We start from the raw sequence: 22,993 nt of genomic DNA, 5'->3' as shown, positions 1-22,993 counted from the left end.
CTTGCTTTTCTGGTGTTGGCTCAGGTATGTGCTCCAGTTAGTGCACTCGGTTTTGGATGACAGTTTATAAGGGACCACAGGGAGGCTGTAAGCAGAGGGGCAGGTTGATGATATGTCCAAGCCGGTAATCATCATAACATCTAGCAATGTTGGTGCTAATGGGCTGTGCCCGAAGAGAAAACAATTCAAGACGTCAGACCAGAAATAGCCGATGGTCTTCAGAAGGTTCTCGTCTTTTTCAAGGGGGGAGAGAGACAGAGACAGAGCATCGGCTATCCCGATGGATTCCCATAAGGGCTGGTAAGCGCTCGCTACTCTGTTGTACCAAACTATCCAGTTTTCAGGTGGATTTGGCCAAGCGCGGAGGCTATCCGACCAAGATTCTAGGTCTATATCCTGACTCACAAAGGGGATCCGATTGGCTTCACAAGAGATCAAATCTATGGGTTTCTCATAGGAACGAGGCCCAAGGCAGAAAGAATTGGGGGAAGAAGGGTGTGGCAAGAAGATATCGGAAGCCTGAAAAAGCCCCAAGAAAAACAAGATTGCCGAAGGAGGAATTAATTAACCGTGCAGTAAAACTTGCAGATGCTATGTTAAAATTAATGGGGGTCGGAGTTCACCTTCAGACCAAAGACATCGGCGGCGGTGCGCGAGGACTCTGCCATCGGGGATTTTGAATCGGGATCTTGGAGGGCGGATCTAGGTTTGGCGGCGCAAGATCGGATATGTGTCTCAAGGACCGGGAAGGACCTTGCGGCTAGGGTTTGTGAGAAAAGGGGATCGGAGTTGATCTGGATCCCAGGTTCCTTGGAGATTTGTGTCAGGAAAAAGGCCAGCGGAAGGGTAAAGTAAATTGAAGGGCTATTTCAAATCCGGACCGGTTACTCTGAAGCCAATGCGTTGCCATCGGCTCTCAAAATAGACAATTACGCACAAAAAGAACTGCTGGTACAGAAGTAGACTTTATTCACAGCGAGATAGCAAATAAAAAAGAGGAGTTAACTGCTCCTAAAGATGGCCTAATGGGGACACTACAGTCTACCACCAGTACATGCCGGAAGTCTTGCGGCGCTTGGGCGACGGAGCAATGCTTGAGCCACTGTCGTCAGTGTCGCTGCCGCTGTCGTCATCGTCCCCGCCATCGTTGCTGGTGAAGCTATCGTCGCCTTCGGCTCCTGCGCTGCTGTCGGAAGAATCGTCCGATGACCTGCCAAGAAGGAAGGTACCTGCCATCGGATCTTCGTCGGAGGAGAAGGAATCGGCTCTTTCCTCCGAGGAAGAAAGGTCCTCCCCCCAAGATGTGTCGTCTTCATCTTCCTCCATCTCAGCTCCGAGGAGGAGTGCGAGATCCTCGCCATCAGTCAGAGACTCATCATCCTCTGATTGGTAACGGAAGTCCCACTCCTCTGTGTCCCAATGCAGGGGAGCACGGACCTCATAAGCAACGATTGGGTCGTATTCCGGGGTTGGCTCTCGAGAGGACTCGGATTCGTAAGAAATGGTGGAAGAGGCAGAGGAAGAAGAAGCCATGGTGGAAGAAGAGAGGCAGTATAATTGATATGGCCGTAAGAAAAGATGACCGGGGAAGTCACGGTGGGTAAGTTTACAAAGGTAAAATAGGGAGAAAGGTGAATCGGCGTTGTGACAGTTCCCGAGGAGATTGGTACAGGGCAGTCATATCCGTTGGAAGTCGAAAAGGCATGTACGGATCGGAAGCCGAAGGGTCGAGATGGTTTTAAAATAAATGATTTCGGAATTACCATTGCCGAAACCAGGGGGGCATGTGTTATCGCCATATTTTGGACGGGCCAAAAGTGGGCCAAGGAGCAAAACGGGCCTAGGGAAAGGTGATGGTAGGATTACAGATCGGGTCCCGTACGGGTGTTTGGGGCCAGTAAAGCCGTGTAAACTCAGGCTTAGGCAGTTAGGATTCGTGTCATGTTTGGTTAGGGTTAGTTAAGGAGAACAAGTCTGCGGACTATAAATATGTACCATGAATAAACAAGAAAAGAGATTCATTCATCAACAACTCACGGCGCATCGCCTCCCCTGTTCCAGGGTTCTTCATCGGGTAAGTGCCATGTTGCCCCCTGATCACGCTTCGCGTGATCGGGGGCGCATTGCTCTTGCTTGTTGCTTTATGTGTTGCTCGTTCTGAAGCCTTGTAGATGGCGAGTAGCATTAGTTATCATAGCGCGCATAGAGTAATGTTATTCTTATGTCATGATCTTGCTCTGTTCATTGTTCTTGCGTGTTTCGCGATCATTGCACCCGTTCATGGATGCAATGATCGCGTCTTGCTTTATTTTTATTGATAGATCCAATCTGTTATGGCTAGTTCCTACTTGTTAGGGATTTAGCTCGATATGTGCATGATTAGGCCTTGCAAACGAGTTGAAAGTTCCGGCAATACGTTAGTATCGGATCTTAGTCTGCGTAGAGGGTTCCTTAAGGAATCGGCTCTTTAGCTGTTCTTGGGGTCTCTGTTTGGGTGTGTGTTCTGATGCTTTGCGTATTCGTTAGGCTCAATCACGTGTAGGACGTTCCGGTTGTGTAGTGAGGGCTTAGCTGTCGTAGATTGGATTAGATTAATATCTTTAAAGCAAGTTTTTATCCCATTATTATAAACATATGTTGTCTGACCCAAAGATCCGATCCGGTAATGATGCAATCGGCTCCTTATGGCCGATACCGGGGAGGAGTGATGAGCCGATCACGGCTCGGACTGATTTTTACAAGTGTCTGTGCTTACAGGAATTTCACAAATCACACCTTCCTGATCAGGTACAGGATCAGGTGGCACGCCTAGCAACTCCAAGCCAGGGTGTGCGCCAGATCGCTGGGCCGTTGACCGAGGGACCGGGGCCCACCAGCCGTCCCGGAAGCCTCCCGGCTCCTCGTGTTGCCTGTCGCTGCTCGCCGGTGGGTTTCGATCGACAACACATTCTGGCACGCCCAGTGGGACCTTCTTCATCGACTTCGTCATCGTCATCGGCATCATCTTCATCGACCCCGTCGTCTTCGTCGACTCCGCTAGCGGTGATCAACAAGATGGCAAGGGAAGATCCGATCACTTACGACGAGCTCTCTGCTGAACACAAGCAGAGGTACGACGAAATCAAGACTCAGTTTGAAGCCGATCTCATCGGCTCTTTCGAAAGGACTCGCAACCATGGTGTCAGGTGGAAGGGATTTTCACCTGAAGGTGCCCTTGATGGGGTGGATTTATCCGTTCCGTCTGAAGATCGTACTAGAGCGCTGCGGCAGGAAGTGAACTATGCGGTGGCTCATTCATTGCACCGACATTCGGAAAGTTTGGTCAATGCTTTTGAGCGTGTGGCTCTGCGTGTGGTCCAGGAGATTATGAAGCATCAACATTCCCCAACTGGACCTACCTTGGGAAGTCATAGAGGAGAATTGCCGTTCCAAACCAGACCACCACTACCATATACACTTGCAGCTGCAGAATCCCATGGTGCCCCAGCTTATGTAGTTTATAAAGAAGGTGGTGATCCCATGGATCACCAGTTTTTCAGCGAGCCACCTAAGCAGATCCCACATGGTTATGTATGTATGTATATACCGGACAGTAATAATCCGGTACATCCTGTACAGAAGACAGTTGGAGGGGTTTCCGGAGCTGACGCGGATAAACAAGCGTGGCTAGCAACTTATGCTACCGGGCCGAGTCATGACAGTATGCACTCGGCCCCTGGGTTACAGACAGCGGAATAAATCAGCAATATCCTAAGGGATCAGTTCGGCATGTTACCAAAAAGGAGAGCGATCGGCTATACTAAGCCGTATCCAGGAGACTATGATTTAATCCCATTACCACCCAACTATCGGCTCCCCGAGTTTACTAAATTCAGTGGGGCAGAAGGATCTAGCTCTATCGAGCATGTGAGCCGATACTTAGCACAATTGGGCATGATTTCTGTATCAGATCCGCTGCGAGTAAGGTTCTTCTCGCAATCGCTTACGGGACCGGCTTTCGGATGGTATACTTCGTTAGGTCCCAACTCCATCCTTACCTGGAAGCAGCTGGAAGAACAATTCCATATTCAGTATCACACAGAAGCTGCGGAAGCAGGAATTGCCGATCTGGCGCAGCTCCGACAGAAGCATGGGGAAACCGTGGCAGAATTCATCCGACGCTTCAGGGAGATGAAGAATAGGTGTTATTCAACACGGATCTCAGAAAAAGAAGCTGTCGAATTAGCATCAGTAGGATTATTAAAGCCGATCAGGGATCTGGCTTTTCAACTGGAATTCACCTCTTTGCCGCATCTGGTACAGAAACTATCGACGTATGAGCAGCGCCATCCTGAGTTATACCAAGACAAATTTAAGCGTCAAGTAGCAGTAGCCGAAACGGAAGAAGCCGATGATTCCGAAGAGGAACTGGAGGTATCGGTTGCTGAGTGGGCTCGCGGTGCAAATCCCGTGCCTTGTAAGTGGCTGAAGCAAACTGGTCCGGCAAAAGGGTTTGATTTTGACGTGAGTAAGGTCGAACAAATTTTCGCCTTATTACTGAAAGAAAAACAGTTGAAGTTTCCAGAGGGACATAAGCTTCCCACGGCACAGGAGTTAAAAGGGAGATTATATTGTAAGTGGCATGATTCCTTTACCCATGGCACGAGTGACTGCAAGGAACTCCATCGGCAAATACAATCGGCTATTGAACAGGGCCGATTGATCTTGGGGAAGACCGCCATGAAGGTAGATACTCAGCCTTTTCCTAGTGTAAACATGGTAGAACAAAATGATCGGTCTGCAAGGCGGCAGCTGAACTTCGCGCTCGGCATCAACATGGCGGGGGTAGCATCGCGACATCAGGCCAAAAATGTGAAGGCTGGTTCCAGCAATCGGCCCCAAAAAGAGGAAAAAGAATATGTCACGGAAGAACGAGTAAGGTATGTAAGGAATCAACGTCCAACTTCTTCTGACCTTCTCAGGAAATATGAGTATCAGTACCAGCAGCGCCTCCAGCGGGAATCTGAAGACGACGAATATGAGCATCGCACCGGAAAGCGTTTGAAGAAGCATGAGGATGCTCGTGATCATTGGTACTGCCCATTCTTCAGGTACTGTTGGGATTCCGGTATGAGCCGATTGCCTACTGTTAGGGACTGCCCAGAATGTGCACCTATGAAGACAGAGGCAAGGGAATCAGTTTTTGGGAGATTAGGACCTGCGCCAACTCAACAACGGCGGGTTCAATTACCACGAGGGGAAGGTGAAGAGGGGGATAGGTATCATCGCCCACGGTGGTGCCCGGATGGACTAAATCGTTCACAGAAGCGTCGGGTTCAGAGGCTACGGAGTTTGGAGGAGGCCGAGGCCAAATACATCGAAACATTGAGAAAAGCGCGACCGGATCTGGCAGAACAAGTTCATTATGAGCAGGAAAAGAAGCCGCGTGCTTCGAGGAAAGAATGGCGGCCCAAGCTGACAAAAGCCGATAAGAGGGTATCGGCTGACACACACATGGTTTTTGTGCTTCCTGCAGAATTCCACGCTCAGGCTTACAAGGAGCCATCCGTAGCCCAGCTTGATTTGGGACCACGGCCGGTGATATTCGAGAAGTCGCAAGCCAAGAATTACAAGCACTTGAAGGCATTATATCTCAAAGGGTATATCAATGGTCAGCCCGTTAATAAAATGCTGGTGGATACGGGAGCGGCGGTCAATATTATGCCATATTCAGTTCTGCGCCGATTGGGACGATCCGCCGGGGATTTGATCAAGACTAATGTCACGTTAAGTGACTTTAATGGGCAGACTTCAGAAGCTCAGGGTGTCCTCAGTGTAGATCTCACCGTCGGGAGCAAGACCGTCCCGACTTCCTTCTTCGTCGTCAACAGCAAAAGCACCTATAACATCCTACTCGGCAGGGACTGGATTCACACCAACTGCTGTATCCCCTCAACAATGCATCAATGCTTGATCCAGTGGGATGGAGACGAAGTAGAGGTAGTCCAGGCAGACGACTCAATCGAGATTTCGCATGCTGCCATGAGCATCTGGGATGCGGAGGACCAAGAGCCGATTTCAGGGATAAGCTTAGAAGGGTGTGACCGCATCGAGGCTACAAAAAACGGAGTAAGGCTGGTCTTATCCACTGGCCTTACAGAGTAGAAGAGTTGTATGAAGGAAGTCACAATAATGTACCCATTGAGGCCGATTCGCGCAATCGGCCCCCAAAAAGTGAATTTTTGATAGGTGCTTTACGTAGCTGTTGTGAGATGGCCAGCTTTGACAGCCGGCCTGATTCTTTTCTTAAACACTTGGAAAGTAGTGAAATATGTGTATCGGCCAATACCACCGATCGGCTGGAGATCGTTTCGTTATCTTCTTTTCCTATTTGCAGCATTGATCTAACAGAGGATGGGAAGTTAGGATATGGCTTCACATCGGCTGACGAACTTGAAGAGATCGATATTGGTCCCGGGGATAAGCCGCGGCCAACGTTCATTAGTAAGAAATTGCATCCGTCATTTCGAGAGCCGATGATAACCCTATTGAAAGAATATGCCGATTGCTTCGCCTGGGATTATACGGAAATGCCTGGGCTCGATAGGAGCATAGTGGAGCATCGGCTCCCTCTCAAAAGTGGATTTCGACCGTTCCAACAGCGGATACGTCAGATGAAAGCCGATGTCTTGGTCGAAGTAAAAAAGGAAATAGAGAAAATGATAGAAGCCGGATTTATCAGGGCTTGCAGATATACTGAGTGGATTTCAAGTGTCGTACCCGTGCAAAAGAAAGATGGCCGATGGCGGGTTTGTGTGGACTTCAGAGATCTTAATAGGGCCACTCCGAAGGATGAATATCCGATGCCTGTTGCAGAAATATTAATCAATGCGGCTGCCGGCCACAAGATTTTGAGCTTTATGGATGGTAATGCTGGGTACAATCAGATTTTCATGGCCCCTGAAGACATACACAAAACGGCGTTCAGAGTACCCGGAGCGGTGGGCTGTTCGAGTACGTGGTTATGACCTTCGGATTGAAAAATGCCGGAGCAACGTATCAGCGTGCTATGAACCACATCTTCCATGACCTAATCGGCAATCTGGTAGAGATCTACATCGATGATGTCGTGGTCAAGTCAGCATCGGTCGAAGGGCACCTAGATGATCTACGGCAAGTTTTGGAACGAACCAGAAGATTCGGGCTCAGGATGAATCCGAAAAAATGCGCTTTTGGTGTGACAGCTGGGCAGTTCTTGGGTTTCCTGGTCCATGAAAGAGGAATAGAGATCGGCCTAAAAAGTCAGGAGGCCGTGCGTACTATGGTGCCGCCCACTAACAAGAAGGAACTCCAACAACTTATTGGCAAAATTAACTTTGTCAGGAGGTTTATCTCTAACTATCTGGGCGAATTGAACCCTTTATGGAACTGGTAAAAATCAAACCAGTGAAGAGTTCCGCTGGGGGGCAGAACAACAACGGGCATTCGAGAAATCAAAGACTATTTGTCGAGACCACCTGTGTTGGTGCCGCAACGACAAGACAGGCCATTTTACATATATTTATCGGTCGGTGACATCTCTATCGCTTCGGTGATAGTGCAGTTATACGACGACAAGGAACGGGTGGTATTTTATCTCAGCAGAAGGATGTTGGACGCCGAAACGAGGTACTCTGACATGGAAAAACTTTGCCTTTGTTTGTTTTTTACATGCACCAAGCTTCGTCACATCCTGCTATCGGCTGAGGTAATCATCATCTGAAATCGGATGTTATAAAGCATATGCTATCGGCTCCTGTGTTGAAAGGCCGATTGGGCAAATGGATGTTTGCATTATCAGAATTCGACATCCGATATCAACCCGCGAAGGCAGTTAAAGGGCAAGCACTGGCTGATCTTATTGCTGAGAGGGTTAATACCAACATAGCAACGCTTTCCGTACGAGCCTGGGCCATGTATTTCGATGGATCCGTCTGTGGAGATGGATGTGGAATCGGCATCCTGCTGGTATCGCCTCGGGGGGCAACATACTCTTTCTCAATTAGGTTACCGGCCACTTGTACTAATAACCTTGCAGAGTATGAGGCGGTGCGTAAAGGCATGGAATTGCTTCTGGAAGCTGGAGCTGAAGCTGTAGAGGTCTTCGGAGACTCCAAATTGGTAATTTCCCAACTCACCGAGGACTACAGGTGTGAAAGTGAGTTATTGTTCCATTGTGGGTGCAATGCCAGGAACTGATAGCCCAGTTCAAGTATATAAATTTTTATTGGATACCTAGAGCTCAGAATGCAGAGGCCAATGATCTCGCGCAGCTGGCTTCAGGATACAAAGCCGATGGGCCCGGACATCAGGTATACTTCCTGGACCAGGGAGATTGGAGAGCCGATATCTTCAACTATTTGAAGGATTCGGCTCGGGGGGCACCAGGAAGATACGATATAAAGCCATGAGGTACGTCCTGATAGGAGATGATATGTTTTACAGGACCTTGGAGGGGCTGCTGCTCAAATGTCTAGGGCCGACCGAGTCCAATCGGCTCCTGCATGAAGTTCACGAAGGAACGTGCGGGACTCATCAGTCAGCTCACAAGATGAAGTGGCTAATCAGACGGACGGGATACTACTGGCCCACTATGCTTGAAGATTGTTTTAAGTATTATAAAGGGTGTCAGGCATGCCAGAGATTCGGAAAAATCCAGATGGTGCCAGCGTCAGTAATGAATCCCATTGTTAAACCGTGGCCGTTCAGAGGCTGGGGCATGGATATGATCGGCAAAATCAATCCTCCGTCTAGCAAGGGTCATCAGTTCATTTTAGCTATCACAGATTATTTTACCAAATAGGTAGAAGCTGTCCCAATGAAGTCAGTAGCATCCAAAGATGTGATTCAGTTCGTCAAAGAACACGTCATTCACAGATTCGGGATTCCACAGACTATAACAACAGATGGTGGCTCGGTCTTTATTTCAGAAGAATTCAAGAAGTTTGCTACCGATATGGGTATCAAGCTGATTAGGTCATCTCCTTATTACGCCCAGGCGAATGGGCAAGCCGAAGCATCCAACCAGAGCCTTATTAAATTGATTAAGAGGAAGATCGACGAATATCCCAGACGCTGGCACGAAGTCTTGTCGGAAGCATTATGGGCATACCGCATATCTTGTCACGGGGCGACAAAAACTTCCCCTTACCATTTGGTCTATGGGCAGGAAGCCGTGTTACCGTGGGAGGTTACAGCTGGGTCCAGACGCATAGAGTTCCAGAATGATTTATCCGCTGAAGAGTACGCTACTCTGATGAGTGATAATGTGGAGGACCTCACGGAACTCAGGCTATGGTCACTAGAGAAGATTAAGGAGAATAAGGCTAAAGTAGCCCGTGCATATAATAAAAAGGTCAAGCCAAAGGAATTCCAGGTAGGAGACTTGGTTTGGGAAGCGGTGTTACCGTTGGGAACCAAAGATGCAACCTATGGCAAGTGGTCCCCAAATTGGCATGGACCGTACAGGGTTGACCAGGTCCTACCCGGGAACGCATACATGCTTGAAGAATTGGACGGTGTCAAGTTTCCGGTAGCGGTTAACGGCCAACACCTAAAGAAATATTTCCCGAGTATGTGGGCCGACGAACAGTAAAGCCGATGGCACCCATCAGGCAAGAAGCCGATGCAACCAGCAGGTTAAGTAGGGGGGTGAAGGTTGAGTCGACGACGTTAACATTGGCAAGGCAGGAAACGGGAAAAGGGCCGATGAGCGCTGATCGGCCCGTACGATAGTAGAAAGGATTAGAACAGCCGATGCGTTGCCATCGACTTCAGAAGCTTTTGCTTATGGCAATCAAAGCATCACAAATTATCAAACAGCCGATGTACCACCATCGACTTTAGGTTCACTACATGGGTTCACTACATAAAGTACAAAGTTTATCCTAAACAGGACTACTGAAGAAAGGCGTCTATAGCAGCAATAGCATCTAGACGGATACGGTCGACCTCAGCAAGTACCGCCTCATCATCTTCGTCCGCCCCCGGTACTACTTGTTTGCTCAAATTGCTCAGCTCGGCCAAGTCCGCCTTCAGTTCGGAAGTCAAAGCTTCTGCCTCCTGCTTAGAACCCGCAATGAGATCCTTCTCCTCCTGGATGCTCTGCTTGGTGGCCCGGACTTTGGCTTCAAGGTCTTCCAGTTCTTTCTCCAAAAGCCGAAGCCGACGGGCAGAAGCGGACGTGTCAACCTTCGCGTCGAGTGCGGCCTTCTTCTTGTTGATCGACTGACACATCTCAGCGATGATGGCCCTTAAGAGTGATTGGGAACGCCGAGTCTCGATCCTGCGGCGAGCTTCTGCCACTTTTGCTTGGAAGGAAGAAAGGTATCCGGCCGGCAAGAGCTTGGCCTGGAGACTCACCGGGAGCTGGGAACTGACCTCGTCAAGAATATTTTTAACTGCACTGGAGTCTTGAATCAGCGCGGAGATCGGACCCAACAGAAGCTCCTTCACGCGGAGGAGCCGATCGGCAGTACTGGTCAGACCCGAGGAAGAGCCATCGGCTTCCAATATGGTCGACCCAATCGTGGCAGGATCAAACGCAAGAAGCTCTGAAAGATCTAGGTTCTGGAGGAAAAGAGGGCAAGCAAGGTATTGCGGGAGAAGACCAAAGCAATTGCAAAGGAAAAGGGAAAGTCATACCTGTCCTGAGAAGGAAGTAGCGATGGCAACGAAGGGACGATCGGCTCCCGGGGGTGTACCCTTTCCGAAGGACGAACGATAGCAGCAGAGGCCGCCTGAACCGCACCCTCAGAATAAGAGGCAACAGCCGACGGGGCAACAGTCGGCTCCACGAGAGGGGTGGCCGATGAGATGGCAATCGGCTTCGCGGGACGCACCTCTCGTGCAGGGGGATTGGCAGTGGCCGAAGCGGTAGAGGGTCCTTCCAAACAGGGGCCAGCGGAGGATGGAGTCACGATCGGCGCCTGCGGGCTTGGTGAGGCAGATGGGATAACAGCTGACGCGGAAGGATCCTCCAAGGTTGTTGCGCCCGGATCACGGAGAGCAATCAGGGCCTTGATAGGCGCATTCACGTCCTCTGGCGCCTCTGAAGATGAACCTTTCTGGCATGGGGGCTCCTCCCCGCTGGAGACTTCTACAACAGCAGGCTGCAAGAAAAGGGAGTGCCGTTAAGGGGGACATGAACAAAGGCCCGATTGCAAAGCGAAAGGAGGGGCCAAACCTGGGCGACGACTGGAGATGACGGAACAGGAGAAGACGGTGTGGCTTCTTTCCGGACCTTTTTGACCAGAATTTTCCTCGTTTTGGCACGAGCTCGGGGGGCAACAGCTTCCAAAAGCTGTTTTCGCTTGGGGGTCAGCTTGGCAGTGCTCGGCCGAATCTGCATCACGCTTTTTGAGGGAGGAGGCGCATTCTTACCAAAGAGAACCACAGGAGCAATCGCCAGAAAACAGAAGGGCGAGCCATCATCGTTCATCGGCTCTGGGCCGTCTTCTTGCTGCAAAAGCAGAAAATGGGGTCAGAAGGGGTCCAGTAAAGGATAAAAGAAGAAATACCAATCAAAGGCGGTACCTCTCCAGCCGGGATATCATACTCGGGATGGATTTGCTGCAGCATCGGGCCAGAGCTCTTCGGAAAACGTGAGTTTTCCACATCGACCACCATCCCTCAAAGTCGACAGCCGAAGAAGTAAAGGAAAGATTGGTGGGAACAGACAAGGGAAGGTCTGTGAACAGACTGTAGCACCTCTGGGTGGTTAAGGCGTCAGGAAGGTCCACCCTGCTTGATGTCAACAGGTGAAGAAGGAAGTGGGGAGGCACCTGCGCAAGACCGAACTGCCGGGCTGCTACGACCGGCTGGTAAAACTCATAACCAGGCTTGAGGATTCGGTTGGAGGTGCTCATGCCAACTGGGAGGAGACAGGGCCGAACCATGATAGAGTAAAGGTGCCTGGTGCCGGCGTCATAGGCAATGTCGGCCAGTCGGAAGGTAGCCGGGTTCTCAAAGAGCTCGGAATCGGCATAAGGAAGGAAGTTTGGGTTGTCAAGACCTTGGTAGAAAATCCGGAACCATCGGGAAGCATCTAGAGGGTTCAGTTTCCCGCCAGGGAGACTATACAAGGCCTGCCCGAAACTAGTACACCTAATCTGTCTCCCACTCAGATCAGGGAAGGAATTGCCGACTAAGGAAGGAAAATCAGGGTCAGAACTTTGGAAATAAAGACGAGCCCACAACTGGATAAACCACCATGGGCCACCGGTCCTGATTTTCTTCTGAGAAAGAAGGCTAGAAGTCATCAAATGGAGGTATCTGTAAAGTTCCCCAAGAAATAGCCTACCAAGGCCAACAGATTGACCCCTGGCCAGCTCATAAGCCAAGGAGAGGTAGTTCTTGGTTGGAGCAAGAGAAGGGCCACAGAATAGGAAATGTTCGAGCCATAGGTTCAGAAAGGCTGTGTGCTCCTTCTCAAATACAGGGCCCTTGCTTTTCTGGTGTTGGCTCAAGTATGTGCTCCAGTTAGTGCACTCGGTTTTGGATGACAGTTTATAAGGGACCACAGGGAGGCTGTAAGCAGAGGGGCAGGTTGATGATATGTCCAAGCCGGTAATCATCATAACATCTAGCAATGTTGGTGTTAATGGGTTGTGCCCGAAGAGAAAACAATTCAAGGCGTCAGACCAGAAATAGCCGATGGTCTTCAGAAGGTTCTCGTCTTTTTCAAGGGGAGAGAGAGACAGAGATAGAGCATCGGCTATCCCGATGGATTCCCATAAGGGCTGGTAAGCGCTCGCTACTCTGTTGTACCAAACTAGCCAGTTTTCAGGTGGATTTGGCCAAGCACGGAGGCTATCCAACCAAGATTCTAGGTCTATATCCTGACTCACAAAGGGGATCCGATTGGCTTCACAAGAGATCAAATCTATGGGTTTCTCATAGGAACGAGGCCCAAGGCAGAAAGAATTGGGGGAAGAAGGGTGTGGCAAGAAGATATCGGAAGCCTGAAAAAACCCCAAGAAAAACAAGATTGCCGAAGGAGGAATTAATTAACCGTGCAGTAAAAATTGCAGATGCTGTGTTAAAATTAATGGGGGGGTCGGAGTTCACCTTCAGACCAAAGACATCGGCGGCGGTGCGCGAAGACTCCGCCATCGGGGATTTTGAATCGGGATCTTGGAGGGCGGATCTAGGTTTGGCGGCGCAAGATCGGATATGTGTCTCAGGGACCAGGGAGGACCTTGCGGCTAGGGTTTGTGAGAAAAGGGGATCGGAGTTGATCTGGATCCCAGAATCCTTGGAGATTTGTGTCAGGTAAAAGGCCAGCGGAAGGGTGAAGTAAATTGAAGAGCTATTTCAAATCCGGATCAGTTACTCTGAAGCCAATGCGTTGCCATCGGCTCTCGAAATAGACAATTACGCACAAAAAGAATTGCTGGCACAAAGTAGACTTTATTCACAGCGAGACAGCAAGTACAAAAGAGGAGTTAACTGCTCCTAAAGATGGCCTAATGGGGACACTACAGTCTACCACCAGTACACGCCGGAAGTCTTGCGGCGCTTGGGAGACGGGGCAATGCTTGGGCCACTGTCGTCGGTGTCGCTGCCGCTGTCGTCGTCGTCCCCGCCATCGTTGCTGGTGAAGCTGTCGTCGCCTTCGGCTCCTGCGCCGCTGTCGGAAGAATCGTCCGATGACCAGCCAAGAAGGAAGGTACCTGCCATCGGATCTTCTTCGGAGGAGAAGGAATCGGCTCTTTCCTCCGAGGAAGAAAGGTCCTCCCCCCAAGACGTGTCGTCTTTATCTTCCTCCATCTCGGCTCCGAGGAGGAGTGCAAGATCCTCACCATCAGTCAGAGATTCATCATCCTCTGACTGGTAACGGAAGTCCCACTCCTCTGTGTCCCAATGCAGGGGAGCACGGACCTCATAAGCAGCAATTGGGTCGTATTCCGGGGTTGGCTCTCGAGAGGACTCGGATTCATAAGAAATGGTGGAAGAGGCAGAGGAAGAAGAAGCCATGGTGGAAGAAGAGGGGCAGTATAATTGGTATGGCCATAAGAAAAGATGACCGGGGAAGTCACGGTGGGTAAGTTTATAAAGGTAAAATAGGGAGAAAGGTGAATCGGCGTAGTGACAGTTCCCGAGGAGATTGGTACAGGGCGGTCATATCGGTTGGAAGTCGAAAAGGCATATACGGGTCGGAAGCCGAAGGGTCGAGATGGTTTTAAAATAAATGATTTCGGAATTACCATTGCCGAAACCAGGGGGGCATGTGTTATCGCCATATTCTGGATGGGCCAAAAGTAGGCCAAGGAGCAAAACGGGCCTAGGGAAAGGTGATGGTAGGATTACAGATCGGGTCCCGTACGGGTGTTTGGGGCCAATAAGGCCGTGTAAACTCAGGCTTAGGAAGATAGGATTCGTGTCGTGTTTGGTTAGGGTTAGTTAAGGAGAACAAGTCTACGGACTATAAATATATATCATCAATAAACAAGAAAGGAGATTCATTCATCAACAACTCACGGCGCATCGCCTCCCCTGTTCCAGGGTTCTTCATCGGGTAAGTGCCATGTTGCCCCCTGATCACGCTTCGCGTGATCGGGGGCGCATTGCCCTTGCTTGTTGCTTTATGTGTTGCTCGTTCTGAAGCCTTGTAGATGGCGAGTAGCATTAGTTATCATAGCGCGCATAGAATAATGTTATTCTTATATCATGATCTTGCTCTGTTCGTTATCCTTGCGTGCTTCGCGATCATTGCACCCGTTCATGGATGCAATGATCGCGTTTTGCTTTGTTTTTATTGATAGATCCAATCTGTTATGGCTAGTTCCTACTTGTTAGGGATTAGCTCGATATGTGCACGATTAGGCCTTGCAAACGAGTTGAAAGTTCCGGCAGTATGTTAGTATCGGACCTTAGTCTGCATAGAGGGTTTCTTAAGGAATCGGCTTCTTAGCTTTTCTTAGGGTCTCTGTCTGGGTGTTTGTTCTGATGCTTTGCGTATTCGTTAGGCTCAATTACGTGTAGGACGTTCCGGTTGTGTAGTGAGGGCTTAGCTGTCGGAGATTGGATTAGATTAATATCTTTAAAGCAAGTTTTATCCCATTATTATATACATATGTTGTCTGACCCAAAGATCCGATCCGGTAATGATGCAATCGGCTCTTTATGGCCGATACCGGGGAGGAGTAATGAGCCGATCACGGCTCGGACTGATTTTTACAAGTGTCTGTGCTTACAGGAATTTCACAAATCACACCTTCCTGATCAGGTACAGGATCAGGTGGCACGCCTAGCAACTCCAAGCCAGGGTGTGCGCCAGATCGCTGGGCCGTTGACCGAGGGACCGGGGCCACCAGCCGTTCCGGAAGCCTCCCGGCTCCTCGTGTTGCCTGTCGCTGCTCGCCGGTGGGTTTCGATCGACAACACATTCTAAAAATAATTTAATTAAAAAATAGCAAAACATAGAAAAAGTGAAATTTGTAAAAAAATAATATAAAACCACATCTCTGGAAAAAATATAAAGAGTATATTTCATCATATATATTGATTCCAAGTGTCATTATAGTGAGGTCTGACACAACTAAACACACCTCGATTACATGAATCCAAAAATAATTTACTAGCTAAATATTTAATCAATAATAATTCTCGATTCTGAGTCCTTGCGTGCCCAGCCCATTGTCAGACCCGGGGCCACGGGACTGGGTACGTAACGTAGTTTAAGGAGGTCTAAGAGATTAAGCTCGTCTTATCTCTTATTCATCTCGTTTATCTCTTATTTATCCCGTTTAAATAGGAGATAGAGCTAACCGATACAGATGGAATCTACTCGAGATATGTTCTGGTACGATTCCCCAGCTGGTGTTGGTTAGTTTCTTTGTAACCCTGGCCTCTCGGATATATAAGCGAGGACAGGGACCCCCCTCAAAACAGACAATCTCTAGGTCATTCTACACCAAAGGCAATACAAACTACTATACAGGACGTAGGGTGTTACGCATCTTGCGGCCCGAACATGTCTAAGCTTTCTGTTCCTTGCACCTTCGAGTTTCTGATCTCGGCGTCTCCTCACCCAAAACTTACCACCTTGGGCATATCCCTCGGTGGGCAGCCGGTTAAACACCGACAGTTGGCGCGCCAGGTAGGGGGACGCATCGAAGATCCATCGGCGAGCTCGATGGCGACTTTCAAATTCTCCAGGTCAGTTCCCTCTCAGGGCACGATATTCGTTTTTGGCTCGTGGGTCTACATCGCAGATGGTGTGGGCGATTTTCGGCGATTCCTCTTCGACATGAGGCCGAAGACCTTCGCTGCGGATCCTCGCAGCGACCTCGACAAGTTCGTTGACGGGCTCGACAGCTTGCCGCTCCATGCTTCCGCAACACAGATTGAGATGGAGTCTACTCCAGGCTCGACTTCTTCTAGTGTTGCAGTAACTTCCCCTGGGTTGGACTTGTTCCAATCTAGGGATTTGCATAGCCGATCCCAACCCAGCTCATGCAAACCGGCCACTGATCTCCAGGAGGCCAACGTCTTTGGGTCCCTCTCCATGTTAGAAGAGGACCTGGACTTTCTGCTCCAGGACGGAAAACTTGAAGCCACCGCGTGTCGGGGGGCTTCGGGTTGTTCTGGTACCGGTGATCTGGTGATCACCTCCTTGCCAGAGGGGCGCATTATGCATTGGAGGGGCATGATGTTCTCCGATCTACTCGAGGCAGAGGGTCGACTTGTGGCTCATCTCGAGCCCTTGCCCTTTCAAGAGGGCAGGACATTGGCTACTGCGGCGGGCGGGTCGACTGAACTAGTCGATGAAAGCTCTCACGAACTTTCCTCACGCCAGGTGCTAATGGCGGAAGAAGGCGAGGACGATGGGGATCTTCCCATCGTCAACTTCGAAGCGGTCTCCGAAGATGAGATCATGGCCAACGTCGACGACGAGAACGACGCCGATCATGAGGCGCGGCGGGCCAGGAACAAGGCCCGCACAATCCGGCGGAGGAGGGCCAATGAGCGTAGGCGATCTATGAACCGTGAGCTTGACCCTGAGTTTGCCGCCGTAAGAGAACGGGGTTTCAGGACTCCGGTGGCGAACATCGCCAGGGTGACGGCCATCCTCGAGCGCAGTCATGATCCGGAAGTGCGTCAAGCGCTCCTTTATGCGCAGAAGGCTTGGATCCAGCTGGATCAGCACAACCCGGCGTCTACCATCAGGGAGGAGCGCGTGGGCGAGAGTCGAAGTCAGGCTCACAGCCGAACGGCTGGCGGCTGTCCTTGACACCAGCTCGGCAACGACAACGCTCGCGGAAGCGAGGCCCCTGGCGGGAGGCAGCAGCCACCACCAGGGGGTCATCCGCGGCAGGCCAATCATCGACTTCCTCCAGAGGACCTGCGCCAACACATCAATGAAGGTCGCGACGCGGGGGCCGTGATCTCCTCCAGGCGCAAGGTCCGCGAAGAAGTTGAAACGGAGGGTACTGACTGTAGCGACCGATTTCCTGCTTTTTCTACACGTTTCAGCAGCTACAAGTACCCAGAGGGCTTCAAACCGATCGGCATCACCAAGTACGATGGCAAGCAAGCCCCTCAGCAGTGGCTCCGTTGTTATTCCACGGCCATTGAGGTCGCCGGGGGGTCGAATATCACCAAAGTCGTCTACTTCCCGATGGCTTTGAATCCTGTGCCGCTCACTTGGTTGGAGAGCCTCAGCAACAACTTGATCGACTCCTGGGAGCACCTCAAGTGGGTCTTCATCGACAACTTCCAGGGAGCGATTGCTCGTGCAGGTACTCGTCATGATCTTGCTCAGTGTAAGCAGGAACGTAACGAGCTTCTGCGGTCCTACACACGTTGCTTCTTCGACGTCCGCACCACGATCGCGAACATCTCGGAGGACGACATCATCGATTGTTTCTACAACGGCATCACCGACCCGGGCATCTACAGGGATTTCAGGCGGAACAAGCTGAAGACTATTGCGGGCCTTCGTGATATGATGCACGATTGGTCTGAACAGGAGGAGAAGATGCGGGAGCGTTTCCCGCGGCGTGAAGATAGCAATCTGCAGCGCCCAAACGACAACCGCAAGGACAAAGGCCAGCGCGACTTTTCGGGTCCACCCCGGAAACGAAAGCCAGATGATGTCATCGCGGCTATCGATCGTCCTTCACGGGGCAAGAAGTCGACGACACAGGAGGAGTTCGAGAAGCTCCTGCAGAAAAAGTGCCCATGGCATCCGGGCGCCAATCACGCCGCCATTGACTGTTACCACCTTCGGAGGACGTTCAGCAACTCCGGTGGTGGAAAGAAGAACAAGAAGCCTGCGGATAAAGAGCCCGAGGATGACGATCAAGAGGATCACGGGCGCAACCCGAAGTTTCAAGACGCCTCGAAGGTCGTCAATGTCATCTTCGGGGGAGATAAGGATTTTGGTTCCAGGCGGGACCAGAAGTTGCTTCTCCGGGAGATTTTGTCCATTGAGCCGGCGGTACTACGACCACTCCTTTGGTCGGAGGTCCCCATCTCGTTCTCTCGCGACGACCAGTGGACGAGCTTTTCGGAGCCCGGTAAATTCCCCTTGGTCTTAGATCTTGTGGTGGCGGCGGTCAAGCTCACCAAGGTCCTCATCGATGGCGGGAGCGGGCTCAATCTCATTTTCGTTAGCACTCTGAAGAAAATGGGCCTAGACTTCAAGGACATGCTGGTTCCCAGCAAGTCCCCCTTCTACGGCATTATCCCAGCTAACGCGGCACACCCGCTTGGTACGGTGGTCCTCCCAGTCACTTTCGGCACGCGGGAGAACTATCGTACTGAATTCATCAAATTCGAAGTGGCTAACATCGAATCTTCTTACCATGCAATATTGGGTCGCCCGGCACTCGCCAAGTTCATGGCAATGCCGCATTATGTTTATCTGCTTCTTAAGATGCCAGGACTCAGTGGAGTACTCACCCTCCGTGGTGATTTGAAGAAGTCATACGACTGCAATCAGGAGGCAATCCAATACGCCTCGACTACTCGTGTGCCAGATGCTTCGGGAGAAGTACTCGCGGCCGCGCAGCAGCTTTCCCAGTCTGGGCTGGAGATTCCCTCCAAGAAGGCCAGCAAGTCGAGCATCCAGTAGACTGATGACGTGGCCCTCAAGACGATCCAGCTTAAAGAGGGAGATTCATCTAAGACCGCTGTCATCGGCGCGGGCTTAGGTGACAAATAGGAACTCGCGCTCGTCAGCTTCCTTCGGGCTAACCGAGACATATTCGCGTGGAAACCAGCGGATATGCCAGGGGTGCCCAGGGAGTTGATCGAGCATGCTTTGAATGTACACCCGAAGGCTATGCCTAAAAAGCAACGCCTGCGAAGGTTTGCCCACGACAAACGTGAGGCTATTTTTAGAGGAGATCGCTAAACTTCTCGCGGCTGGATTCATTAAAGAAGTAATCCATCCAGAGTGGGTAGCGAATCCCATTCTTGTAAAGAAAAAGAACAATGAATGGAGAATGTGTGTCGACTACACTAATCTCAACAAGCACTGCCCAAAGGACCATTTTGGGCTGCCGCGCATTGACCAAGTGGTCGATTCGACGGCCGGTTGTGTCCTTCTTTGTTTTCTTGATTGTTACTCAGGTTATCATCAGATCGCGCTCAAGGAGGAGGACCAAATCAAGACTGCATTCATCACCCCGTATGGGACTTATGCCTACAAAACCATATCCTTCGGGTTGAAGAATGCAGGAGCAACCTATCAGCGTGCGATCCAGATGTGTTTCGCGGATCAGCTGCACCGAAATGTAGAAGCTTATGTGGACGACGTAGTCATCAAGACCAGGGAGTCCAGCGACTTGATTGCAGATTTGGAGGAAACATTTAGCAGTCTGCACAGATTTCGGTGGAAACTCAATCCTACCAAGTGCGTTTTTGGAGTACCTTTAGGGAAATTGCTCGGGTTCATCGTTAACAACCGGGGCATCGAAGCCAACCCTGTTAAGATCACGGCCATCACTGATATGGAGGCCCCGGCCACAATCAAGGATGTGCAGAAGTTAACAGGTTGTATGGCGGCCCTGAACAGGTTCATCTCCCGACTCGAGGAGAGGGAACTACCTTTCTTCAAGCTTCTGAAACGCCAAGATAAGTTCCAATGGACGGAGGAGGCCGAGCGGGCCCTGCAGGATCTGAAACATCATCTTCAGTCACCTCCGGTCCTTACAGCACCGTTGCCAGGGGAGGATCTACTACTTTACATCGCGGCAACAACTCATGTTGTCAGCAGTGCCATTGTAGTCGAGCGAAGCGAGGAAGGCCATGCGTTTGGAGTGCAGAGGCCTATCTACTTCGTTAGCGAGGTCCTCTTCGAATCCAAGGTACGATATCCAGCTGTTCAAAAGCTTTTATATGCAATCCTAACCATATCAAGAAAGCTACGCCATTACTTCGACGAGTACAAGATTACTGTGATGAAGGATTTCCCGTTGGCGGATATTCTTCATAATCAAGATGCCACGGGGCGCATATCCATGTGGGCAGTGGAACTGGGGGCTTTGTCAATCGACTTCAAGCCACGCACTGCAATCAAGTCACAGGCTCTAGTCGACTTCATGGCTGAATGGAGGGAGAATCAAGTCCCAACTCCAGTCGACAAGCCGGACCACTGGACCATGTACTTTGATGGGTCCCTCAAGCTTGACGGTGGCGGCGCTGGTGTTCTGCTTATTTCTACACGGGGTGAACAATTGAAGTACGTCCTTCAGATCCTGTGGGCGGTATCCAACAATGAAGCCGAGTACGATGCCTTGCTTCACGGGCTTCGTTTGGCGATATCACTAGGGATCAAGCGACTACTTGTGTATGGCGATTCTCTTCTTGTCGTTCAACAAGTCAACAAAGAATGGGACTGTAACAAGGAGATGATGGAAGCTTATGTACAGGAAGTGCGTAAGTTGGGGAGCAAATTCTCCGGCTTGGAGGTTCACCATGTTTTGCGGGAGCACAATGTTGGTGCGGATATCCTGTCCAAATTGGTGTCAACACGTGCGCAGGTCCCGCCTGGAGTTTTCGTCCAGGAGCTCAAGCAGCCGTCCATCAAGTCTTCTCCACAGGTAACCATCGACGCGGGTCCCCAACAACTCGATCGAGAGGTTATGATGCTAGGGGAGGACTGGCGAGAGGCTTTTATTGACTTCATCCGCGAGCAAAGGCTACCAGCGGGAATTGACGCCAGGAGCACAGAGGCGGCACGCGTCCTACGCAGAAGCAAGGGTTTCGTCTTGGTCGACGGCAAGCTCTACCGGTGCGGTGCTCGGTCAGGAGTTCTCATGAAGTGCGTCACAAAGGACGATGGTTACGACATACTGCGGGAGATCCACGAGGGCGTCTGCGCAAATCATCCAGCTTCAAGAACGCTGGTGGGGAAAGCATACCGGGCTGGTTTCTGGTGGCCCACTGCAGTGACCGACGCGGAGGATCTCGTGCGCAGGTGCCAAAATTGTCAATTCTTCGGCAAACAGACTCATGTTCCAGCTCACAGCCTCATCCCCATACCGCCATCCTGGCCTTTCACTTGTTGGAGCCTCGACATGATCGGGCCCTTCACAACAGCGCCAGGCGGTTTCACCCATGTTCTCGTGGCTATCGACAAGTTTACTAAGTGAATTGAGTACAAGCCGATAGCCAAGCTCATGCCAGATCCGGTCGTCAACTTCATCTCAGATATTTTACACCGTTTCGGCTTCCCCAACACCATCATCACGGACTTGGGATCAAATTTCACGGCAAACCAGTTCTGGGAGTTTGCGAGAATACTTGCATTGAAGTTAAATAAGTCTCGGTCGCACACCCAAGGACCAATGGACAAGTCGAAAGGGCGAACGGCTTGATAATTGACAGCCTCAAGAAGAGACTTTATGATGAAAACAACAAGAAGAGCGGCAAATGGGTGCATGAGCTGCCACATGTCGTCTGGGGGCTTTGGACTCAGCCGTCCAAAGCCACAGGACAAACACCTTTCTTCCTCGTATATGGATCTGAAGCTATTTTACCAGCCGATATCATGTGGAAGTCTCCAAGGGTCGAAATGTACAATGAAGGCGAGGCGGACGAGGCGAGGGAGTTAGAGCTCGATTTTGTGGAAGAAGCTCGCTGCACCGCTCTTGTTCAGTCAGCTCGGTACCTGCAGGGGATTCGGCGATATCATGATCGCAACGTCAGGGAGCAGTCATTCAGTGTTGGTGATTTGGTCTTGCGTCGCATTCAGGACGAATCTGGCCTACACAAGCTCAACTCAAGGTGGGAGGGCCCGTTCGTCGTCAAGCAGGTTACAAGGCTAGGGTCTTATCGGCTACAATATCCTGAGGGTCAGGATGTCCCGAACTCCTGGAACATTCAGATTCTGCGCAAGTTCTACCCATAAGAAGATGTCCGGAGATAGCTAAATCCCCGGGGGTTTAGAAGATCCCTTTTCCTTGAATCAATTTGGAGGCTATGTGCCACAAGATTCGAGTTGTACATTCCCTTCTGGGTGCACGGAGGCCGCGGTCACGTGCAACACTTATATAAATCGACTTCCTGTCGTAAAGGTTACGGAGGCTATGGCCACGATCATGTCTCATTGACTTCATTTTTTGACGGTACCCTCCGCTCCACCCAAATTCTCTACATATCGATCTCCGCCGCGACCTTGGATGGTCGCACGCGACAGCAGTCGCATTTTCCCCAACATAATCGACCCGTTCGACTGGTTTATTCCCAGTTTGTTGGATAAGCTCGTGCAAAGAGCTGCCTCGACTACATCCTGCACCCAGAGTAGTCTCGTCCCTGCCAAGAGCACGGCATACCAGCGGCGACGCCCGCATTCGCTCCCAGCAAGTTCGATCCGTCCGTCCGGGTCCTATCTAACTTGCGGAGCGCGCTCATACAAGGAGCGACCCTAACTACGTCCAGAGTCGTCGCACTCGGGGTAGTCTTGTTTTTCTGCCCTACGCACGGCAGTTCCGCGACGATGCTCGCGTTCCTTCCTAACAAG

The sequence above is a fragment of the Panicum hallii genome, chromosome 8 (genome assembly GCF_002211085.1).
Source record: "Panicum hallii strain FIL2 chromosome 8, PHallii_v3.1, whole genome shotgun sequence".
In the NCBI taxonomy this organism is placed as follows: domain Eukaryota; kingdom Viridiplantae; phylum Streptophyta; class Magnoliopsida; order Poales; family Poaceae; genus Panicum; species Panicum hallii.
This window is presented reverse-complemented; position numbering follows the sequence as displayed.